The following is a 10,795-nucleotide window of genomic DNA, read 5'->3' as shown; positions in this document are numbered from 1 at the left end:
ACTCGGCGACTCCCTTCTTGGCTAGCAAGGTCTGCTGGGCAAGGAACTCCAAGGCGAGCTAGGTCCACTCCGCGACTTGCTTCTTGGCGAGCAAGATTAGCTCGGCCAGGAACTCCACGGTCGGCGAGCAAGGTCCGCTCAGCGACTGCCTTCTTAGCGAGCAAGGTCTGCTCGACAAGGAACTCCAAGGCGAGCTAGGTCGGCTCCGCGACTTGCTTCTTGGCGAGCAAGATCAGCTCAACAAGCAACTCCAAGAGCAAGAGCAAGGTCCGCTCCGCGACTTACTTCTTGGCAAACAACATCAGCTCGGCAAGGAACTCCAAGGCAAGCTAGGTCCGCTCCACGACTTGCTTCTTGGCGAGCAAGATCAGCTCGGCATGGAACTCCAAAGAAGGCGAGCAAGGTCTGCTCCGCGACTTCCTTCTTAGCGAGCAAGGTCTGCTCGGCAAGGAACTCCAAGATGAGCTAGGTTCGCTCCGCGACTTGCTTCTTGGCGAGCAAGGCCAGCTCGGTAAGGAACTCCAAGGCGAGCTAGGTCCGCTCCGCGACTTGCTTCTTGGAGAGCAAGATCAGCTCGACAAGGAATTCTAAAGTTGATTAAAACCATCAACAAACCTCTTGCCGAGTAAAATTCATCCGACAAGGAATTCCAGAGTTGATAAAATCATCAACAAACCTCTTGCCGAGCAAAATCTGACCGGCAAGGAATTCCAAAGTTGATCAAAACCATCACCAAATCTCTTGCCGAGTAAAATCCGCCCTGCAAGGAATTTTGATCTTTCCGTCAAAATGATTGTTAGTTGCCCCTTGGACCGCACTAAATCTGCTTGGCGAGGCAAAAATACAACAATTCTCAAGAAAATGGTCTACTTGTTTCATTGTGCCAATGGCAAAAAGGGTTACAAATATAGAACTAAGAACAAAACTTTAGATTGGCAGAGTTCGATGTTCTGAAAATGGATCGGCCATTTACATTCTGTGAGTTTTATGCCCCTTTTCCTCGGCCTTCTTATAGACATCTTCCAAAAACCGAACTCTTTACATCTCTTCCATGGTGGTTTGCATAGCCATCATCTTGTCCGACTGCGTGAACCTTTCGCACTACTCTCTTATTCTCTACTACTGGACTTGTCGTCACAGTAGCTGCGACTGTATCATCTTCGACTAGGATGTGCTCATTGATGCGCTGCATTAGTTGGCCCATGGATGTCGGCTGGTTCATGGTAAGTGAGTCCCACAGCCTATGTCCGACTGGGAGACCGCGCTTATATTGGGTGATTGCCAGGTTGATCGGGCAATCTAAAATATCGTTGAAGGTTTCCCAGTATCTGGAGTTGTATGCCTTGAGTGTGTCGCTCGACTCTATTTTGACACTGAGAAGGTGGTCCACCTCCTTTGGCGTTTGGTGTTAGTCTTGAAACGAGTCACAAATGCTTCCGCCAACTGCTGCCACCTTTCGATGCTTCCCTCCGGAAGCCTCTCAGACCAATTCAAGCCCAGCTTGCCCAAATTTGACGGGAAAATAAGGCACATAAGAGCGTCATTACGCCTATGTCCGGCCATGACCTGCCAGAAGTGGCTTACATGTATGTATGGATCGGCCTTTCCGTCGTAGAGCGTAAACTTGGGCTGGTGAAAGCCCGTGGGGAGTGGTGTGGTTTCTATCTCAAGAGAGAAAGGGGTGGCGTTTAGCCTCGCCAAATCTGTGTCTAAAGGGACGGGCACGGCTGGGCGTGGTGGCGGCATTATGACCTCCTCACTAGCGTGACCCACATAAGATAGCCGCTGGAGCGCCGGCACCCTTTGAGTTTCTCGCCGGCGAGCCCGCTCCTTCAAGACAACCCGCAAGTCCTCTGAGCAAGCGGAGTAGGAATATCTCGACGTCGTCGCTGGACGTGAGGGTTGGTAGGTACTATCTTGCGCGCTAGACTACTCTATAGGCGCGTCGGAATCTCCAACCCTGTAACTTCTGGTGATAGAAAGGGAGGAAGTGTGTCGCTGGCTCTGACTACCTGAACGGCGTGGTTGGATGCGCTCACTGTGGTCTCCCACTCCAACAACACCCTTCCCCGTGACATGCCGTTTCAGAGCTTCCATCTCTGCCACCATTCTTCGGATGACGGCGCCCTGGTCCCTTAGCTTGTGTTCCAGACGTCTGGCGTGCGATTCTCTTCATCGCCGGTGTCCGTCTGGGCTCCACGAGTGACCAAAACTTCTAGCGCGCTTATTTCGCGCATCTCTTGAATGTCCTACCGGGGAAGTCTCCAAGTCCGCCATGTTCAGAACGGCAGGGAGTCCGTCTCTCCGTCTGCCTGACTCCGGGGTAACACCATCGATGGCAGACAACAGTATTTCGTTGTTATTTGCCATGGAAGGTGATCAGATGAGCTTGGAAGACAAGGTTTTGTCTATCAAGATTCCCACAGACGGCGCCAATTGTACGGGGAGCAAATATTCTATTGAGCCCGTACTCCTTTCTACCAAGCTCCTTGTCTGTCCAATCGACCTGCGAACACAATTGCAGTGAGCTGCCCGGCGGTGTGTGGTCGGAAAACCCCTTCGACGGTCAAGTTAGCACACACTCAGGGATCTAGACAGAGAGAGGAGAGAGTTTTATGTCTAAAGTGTTCTCACCAAATGATGTTCCATCAGCATTGAGGGGGCGCAGACATGCTTATATACTTTCAGCGCCCAAATCTGCTCCCATTAGTCTCTTGACACGTGGTGCTGCTCTCCCATCTGTCAGCACAAATTTAGCCAAACATCACCTAATCAAACCACTAATTGACATCGGCGGGAATGGGCAGTCCGACGTGATTATCTCGGCCTCCTTCGACCGAGCTACTTATCGAGCCTACCAATGCCACTCGTTGAGCTCCATCACAACTGAGCTCCGTAGCACCCCAGTACGGCCGAGCTCCAGACAGGTTAAGCCGGTCCAAGGAAAACCTTCCCGCCGAGCTACATGCGCGACCATAAGACCTGGATCGGCAGACGATCATCTCGACCTCCTTCGACCGAGCTACTTATCGAGCTCAATAGTGCCACACACCAAGCTCCATCACAATCGAGCTCAGCAGCACTCCGGTGCGACTATGCTCCAAACAAGTTAGGCCAGTCTGCGGCAGATCATGATCACCGAGTTAAAAAAAGCGAACAAGAGAAGACAAGCTGGCAGAGGATCATCTCGGCCAACTCTAGTCTGGACTTCGGCCGAGCAAGCTTCACCTCAGCTCGGCCCAAACCAGCTCGGCCCAAATACGCTTGGACCACATTCAGCCTGGCCAGAACCGCAGTCCAAGCCGAGATTACGAAAATCCCCCTCTCACGATATATCAAAAGTAGATGACATATTTGATCATTTGTTAATAGTACACTTCTTAAAATTACCTAAAGGAGTTAATATCACAACTTCAGAAGAAATAAAAGGCAAGATGTACTGCAAATGGCACAACTCTTAGTCTCACTCAACTAAAAATTGTATTATTTTTCGAGACAAGATTCAAGAGTAGTTTCGGAAAAGGAGACTGAAATTCCCAGTCAAAACCGAGAAAACAATGGGGATTGACATTGATCCATTTCTAGAGATCAGAGAAGCAACAGTCAATGTTAACATACCAAACTTATTTGCCCAAAAAGTGGAGAAGAGCCTTTCCTTGAAGGAATTGGATGAGGTCGACGTGCAGATGCATGTGGCTGGCCAAAATGCCTTTAAAAATAATGCACAGCTTTCACCAGAACGTGGGCAAAACTTCGTAGGCCAAAAGGATGGTCCCAACGAAGAACTTTTAGATTATGACTCACTCGAAGCAACTGTTATGCAGTGGATGTGTCCTAAGTGTAAGTTGAGTTACAAATGGCTGAAGGGGCTTCCAGTTGATGAAAAACAGTACTACAAAAATGTGCAGAGAGATCGTACACCAGTCAGTACCCATAACAAGAGGGCATACCCAAAGGGTCTTAACCAACAACCATCCTTGGTTGGGCCACCAGATACCAGGAATCTGTCGTACGGCAAGAGACTTTTGTATGAAACTAAGCCACCAAACTACTACAGAATGGCCAACAAGCCTATAAATAAGCCTAAGCTTGGCTCAAAACAGGGAACCAAGGCCAATGATTGGCCTTCAAAGACAAAAGCAGTAGGCCCAACGGTTGGCACAGTCGGTTCATGGGTGCCAGGGGTACCAGATTGGTTTGTCATGCAAAATAAACCTAAAATGATATTAACCCAGGGGAAGGCCTTTGTAGGTAGAGATAGAATAATCAAACCTCCTCAAGTGGCCCTCAATAATTGGGTCCTACTTAAAAACTCGAAAACAAAGGAACTAGATATGGTTTTTGTGATCTCTAGATCTCAGAGAAGGAAAATCCAGTGAAGTTTCACTCAATACCAGAGAGATCTTAAAGGAGCTGGTGAGGGCATCCTTTCAGTGCAATCAAAAGATCAAGTGGAAAAATGAGAAAATTCAAAGCCTAGACCCAACAAAAGTGCCAACAAAGAGAAATTGGCTAAGGTCCATATTGAACTGAAAACCAAAGAGAGATCAAGTTTGGCAGGCCTCGAAAAGGCCTTAATGGAAAGTGATGATGACAATGAGACAGACGAAGAAACTGAATCAGGCCAAGAATAGGTATTAGCTGAAGAAGATATGTTCGAAGCTTTCATGGCTGAACAAGCAGTGTCCGTGTTTAAGACAGATCAACAACAGACTGCTATTAAGAAACCTACTAACTCAGAAGTTCCAGAATGTAGCATGGAAGATGCATCCCAAGCATCAGGCCAGACCAACACAGAAGGGAAGCAGATACAGCCAGTAGTGCAGTTTGGCTCATTCTCCCCAATGCCAATCAATATGGTTTACGTACTACCTTGGGAATTTCAAGCAGAATAAAGAAATAAGGAGGGTGAGAAGGATGAGAAAAGAAAGGTAAGGAGTTGAAGCTAACAACAATGGGAGATTAGACAAGCAAATAGGAAAGAGCGTGAGAAATCGGGGCTTTATACCTTCTTGTCCAAATTGCCCATTTAATCTAATGAGTCAAATAGGCCCAAGTTATTTGAATTTTTGACCCATGTGGGATTAAGGCCTTTATTTTAAAGATCCTAAAAACACATTTTTTACCTCTTATAAAGAAAATTTCCTCCAAAGCAGCATTTTGTTACCTTATAAGGGAAGAAAATATACTTCGAAATGTTTAGCTTGGCTTCAAAATAAGTTGTTGGCTTTGAAGCTAGTATTTTGCTAGAATGTTGAGCCTATACCTTAACCCGAGTGGGGTTAATGACCTGTTTAACAATTTGAAGGTCTTAAAAGTACATTCCTAGGCTTTCTGCCAAAGAAGATAGCCTTCGAAGGGGTATTTTATTATCTTTTAAGGAAAGAAAGTGTGTTTTTGAGTACTTGGCTTGGCTTCGAAGTAAGGCCAGTATTTGCTGAATTGGTATGAAGGTTTTTTAAAGATTAAAGGACTTGCAAATTGGTAGAAGAGAAACCCATGTCTTTAATTTCAAAAGTATGAAAGTACATTTTTGGGCTTTCTACTAAGCAGAGCCATTCGAAGAAAAATGTTGTCACTTTTTGAGAGAAACTATGCTTCGTAAAACTTGACCAGGTTTCGAAATGGATAAGTTACTTCGAAGCTGATATTTGTTGATTACGTGGAAAAATTGGAGGACAAAGTCATGTATATTGACAAATATAAACCATGCAATCAGGCCACAGAAACCCAATTTTTGTTAATGTAAATATTTACATTGGGATAGACTATTTGGCCACATTCTCAATCTCGTAAAAGTAAGAAATGGATAAAGTTACAAGGTCATGGAACTTTGTCCAACAAAATTCAATAAATACATGTTCGTTTTCTAACCTTTCCTCTATCCTGTCTAAATTTGGTTTGTCTAATTGGTAAGCCCTTATTTGGTGAAAAAGTTGTTGGTCCTTCATTTCAAATTCTATTTACTTCAAGGCTTTCTCCACTTCATCCATCTTATCCATCCCATGCATATCATCTTCTCTATACTCTAAATCATGCTTCTTGAAATCTTCGTATTCGTCAAAAAGATTTTCTGCTTCGTATTGATTTTGGGTGCGAACAGTAGAGATTTCCTCCAGTGATTCGCTGGTGGCTGAGGCATTTTTGTACTAGTTAAACAGCAAGAAGAGTTGGTCCAGGAAAGCGTAAAGTTCTGCTTAGGCCACTGAATTGAGGGTGTGGCTTTGAGAAATAATGTCACAAGCCATAGAAAGTTCTTGTGAGGGGTGTCATCCTGAAGGGCTTCGAAAGATTGGTGGGAAAATGCAGCAAGCAGGGTTTGGGCTTTATACTACTGATAAGCAATTGAAGGAACTCGAGCTTGATAAAGAGCAAAGTGATGGCTTTCAAAGAGGGTAAGTTTTAATTCCTCAATCCAGTTAGGATCAGGAGGAAGAGAATGAGTAGTTAGGTCCCCTCCAAAGGAAGATGGAAACTGAGGCTCATTCACACACTCTAGCCAGTCAGAAGAGTAAAGTTTTTCCTTCTTGGCCAGGAGTAAGGGGCTCAGTCCCAATGCTTCAATTGGGTGAGGAGTCTTCCACACTATTTTTGTTGGCAAGGTGGAGAGATACCACGCCGAAAGTAGGTTGTCTTCAAGGCAGCGAACTAGGTCAAGTGGTACATAGGGATATACCATAGAGCTGCGCGAAGAAGGGGGAATCGTAGTGGGGTCGTCGAATTCAATAAGTCTGTGATGAAATCGCTCCCTTGTTTAGGGTTAGGTTGGTGTTGGCCAAGCATTCCAACTAGTAGTTGTAGTAGAAGATGAGGCAGCTTCACCCCACGCAGAAGGTTTTGGAGCAGATAAAGTGCTTTCAAGATCCATTTGGGCAAGTTTTTGGTCTAAAGGCACGTATTCTGCAAAAGTCTCCATAACTTGTATAAATGGAGGAGGGTAAATATGGCTAATAAATGCATGGAAGTTCTTTCGAGACTCACCATCATTGTCCAAATCCTCTTCGTATGATTGATCAATAAAGGAAAAAATTTTATTACCATTAAAGATGTTATCAGTCCCTTCACTTGCACAAATAGTGGAGGTAAGGATCAAGCACACGAGAAATTTTAAACATTGCTTAGAGACGGTTATACTTCCAGGATAATTGATTACCATGCATGTCCTAGGACGTGGGCAAAAATGCATTGATCCACTAATATTACCCAGTGTTGGCTACATTAGTGCGAGAGGTAATGTTGGCTATATATTTTGTACAAACCTATCGCAGCCTAACACGTGAATCATAAGGGAAAATTTGGAAAATCAGTAAAGGTCTCCAATCATCAACAAATGTGGGGCAAGTTGTAGCTGTGGCAATAGAATCTATCAATGTGGTTGCAATCTTCGTACTTTATCTATTATGGAATCTATCAATGTGGTTATAGATGACACAGATTCTCCTATAGCATCCATTCTTGAGGTAGAATAAGTTGATGCTTCAACATCTAATGTGGTTACATCAAGCCAAGGAGAAGCTCAAGGCCAAGTGCAAGAAAGTGAACAAGCACCATCTCATATAGAAAACCCAAATTCAAAGAGTGCACAAGGTGATACAACCATGGCCAACACATCCTTTTCTCTACCCATCTTGGAGCCATCGACAAGGGTAAAGCTAAATCATCCCAAGCAACCGATCAGATGAGCAACCCGAAAGCAACTTTGAGAGGAGGTATTACATGTTTGTTATGTTTCTTTAATTGAGCCTAAGAATGCAAAAGAGGCCTTGCATGATGATTGTTGGGTTAATGAAATGCATAAGGAATTAGGTCAATTTGAGCGTAACAAAGTTTGGACTCTTGTTCCTAGACCTAGAAATGTGAATGTGATAGGTACCAAATGTATTTTCAAGAATAAATGTGATGAGAATGGTGTGATTGTTAGAAATAAAGTGAGATTGGTTGCTCAAGGCTATATGCAAATTGAGGGTATTAACTGTCATGAAATGTTTGCCTCATTGCGCGTCTCGAATCTATTCGTATCTTACTTACTATTACTCTTTTTTTTTTTTGGCTTTAAATTGTATCAAATGGATATGAAAAGTGCCTTTTTGAATGGTTAATTGAAGGATGAAACCTATGTTGAGCAACCAAAGGGTTTCGAGGACCCTCATTTTCCATCTCATGCCTACAAGCTAGACAAGGCGTTCTATGGTTTGAGACGAGTCCCTTGGGCTTGGTATGATAGGTTGACTACCTTTCTCAGTGATAATGATTTTCAAAAAAGTAGTGTGGATAAAAACCTTATTTGTGAAGCGTACAAAGTCCCATATTCTTATTGCTCAGATATATGTTGATGATATTGTGTGTGGATCTACTTTTGATTCTCTTATTAAATATTTTTTGCATGACTGTAGACACCCTATTTTTGACCGCCCTTAAGACTTGGGCGCCTCATGTTGAACACTCGATGATGAAATGTTACGCTGTACAATCGTTCAATTTCTTCAGAAAAAGGATTTGGTTTTGAGTTTCAGAACCTAAAACCTTGCACCTCCTTTGAACCAAAACCTAATTTTCTCTAGCCCGACCATTTAGAGGTGTGCTGGCTAAAAGGTGGCCGGCAAGCTAATTTTTATTGGCCGACCGTCCCTATCTATGGCCTGCCGGCCATGTGTAGCAGCAGACAAATATTTTGCTGCCAGTTGTCCCCCCATGTGCAAGCCTTGCACCAACTGGCTCAATACTGATATTTCCGGCATGAGAAGCATTTTGTCTACAAATACTTGATCACCCCTCTTGATTTTAGGTTAGAAAAAATTACTAAGAGCCTATAGCTTGCCAAACACTCTTCTTCTCTCTTTTGAAATATATATACACTATCCATTCACTTCCTAAGCCTAAACTAGAGGCCATTTGCTGAGATTATTGAACATAAATTTCAGCTATTGAGGATGTTCAACTTGTGGTTTGTGAACTAAAGAGCATCCTTTCTTTGAAAAAGGTATACTTTGAGCTTTTATACCATCTTTTCTATCTCTTTTCTTTGCTTTTTCTTACTATTTTTTAGAATGTTTTGAAGCTTAAAAATGTGGTTTTGAGTCACAAAAAAGAGGAGGGATTAGCCATCTTTCCTTAGACTTGTTGATGGTTTGAAACCTCTTAGCTATAGCCTCTTTTTCCTCACTTTTTTCGCCTTAAAAACTCAATTTTCAGCACTGGTTTTGTGTTATTTCAGTGTTGATGTGTGTGTTAAATTATGCTTTAAATACTATAGACATGTTGTTAGAAGTCCTCATGGGTGTAGCTTTCAATCCATTTGAGTTGATAGTCTTTTATTGCACTTTTTTATAGCTTTCATACATGTTCATATTATTGTAATCACCTTTGCATAATCATCTCTGCAACCTCCCTCCTTTCTTTGTTCATTTTGATTAAAGAGTTGTATCCAACACTAGATTGTTGTTTAAGCATAAGAAAGAGACCTTCCATGCTTAATGGTTTAATCTCTTTGGAGGTTCATTACCAAGACATTACATCTCTCTCATGCTAAGCACAATCTCTTGTTTGACACTTCTCTTTATCGCTGGTGCATTTACTTCTGAGGGACTAACTTTCTAGTTTAGACCCTTGGAAATCATAAACGAAAGTGTCATTATAACTTGTTATCAAGTTTGGATTTAAAGTCATTATCGCTCTCTTCGGGTTTGACTACGAATTCATTATCACTCATAAATGGGTTTGATTCCTCTTTTATATTTTCCTCCGTAGAAAAGGGCTTGGAAAGATCATTTCTCGAGTTAAATCAATGCTTAATACTCTTTATCAATTTTGAACTTAGTGGACGTATTCATCACTTTCGGACAAAATGAAGAAAATATAAGAAATGGAAAGGTAACATAAAAAAGGCTAATAAAATTGGAGTAAAAGAGGTAAAAAAAAAAGGCAATAAAACTGAGTTGGGTTCAATTGGACGTTATAATGAACCCATTGAGTCTTGAATCATTACATACTTTGTAGTAATGTTTAGTGATTTAAGAAGCAATGTCTACCCTTCCCGCGAGGTAACTTCATGATAGGGAGAAGGTATTGTTGGTCTTTCATTTCATTTTATTGAGCTTTTTTCCTATTGGTTCATAGATCATCACGCAACAAATTTGCGACAATTGATGATTTGAGAACCGAATCTACTCCTCCCTTGATTATCTTCGTGATAATGAGAGGCAAAAAAGATAAACATCCCCTAGAAATACTCTGTTTTTGCTCTGATTCTATTATGTGGCAGCAGGACAGAACCCAAAAATAGTGGCCGACCGGCCACCTTCTGTCCGGTCGACCACTTTCCAAGGCTGGCCGGTCACCTTTTGTTGTGTAGGCAGTGGTAGTTTTCTTGTAGAACAAAGCAAAAGCTAAGGAAAAAATAGAATAATTTTCTGACTGCGAACAAAACAGATTCTGGCAGCAAAACAGAGAGGTTTCTGGGAAGATGTTCTCAGTTGTACGCTTATGGCTCCTCGCCTTCTGTCCCATTAATTTAGATGCTTTAATATTAGTGTGTTCTAATTAAGTAGTTAGCTTAATTCAGATTTGTAATAATTAGTTAATTTAGCTTATTTATTTATTCGGTGTTGTAATATTTAGCAAAGTAGGATATTCACTCAGACCCTCTTGTATGATGGCAAACTTGTAATATTGTGTGTGTCTTACAACCCTCATTTTTTTCTCCCTTTTATTTACTTGCTTACTATGGTTGAATGTAGTATCATATTTTTGGTTTCATCTCATTACCATGACACTCACCTATTTTTGCATACATAAG

The sequence above is a fragment of the Camellia sinensis genome, chromosome 3 (genome assembly GCF_055761805.1).
Source record: "Camellia sinensis isolate YWXY chromosome 3, ASM5576180v1, whole genome shotgun sequence".
NCBI classification, from domain to species: Eukaryota; Viridiplantae; Streptophyta; class Magnoliopsida; order Ericales; family Theaceae; genus Camellia; species Camellia sinensis.
This window is presented reverse-complemented; position numbering follows the sequence as displayed.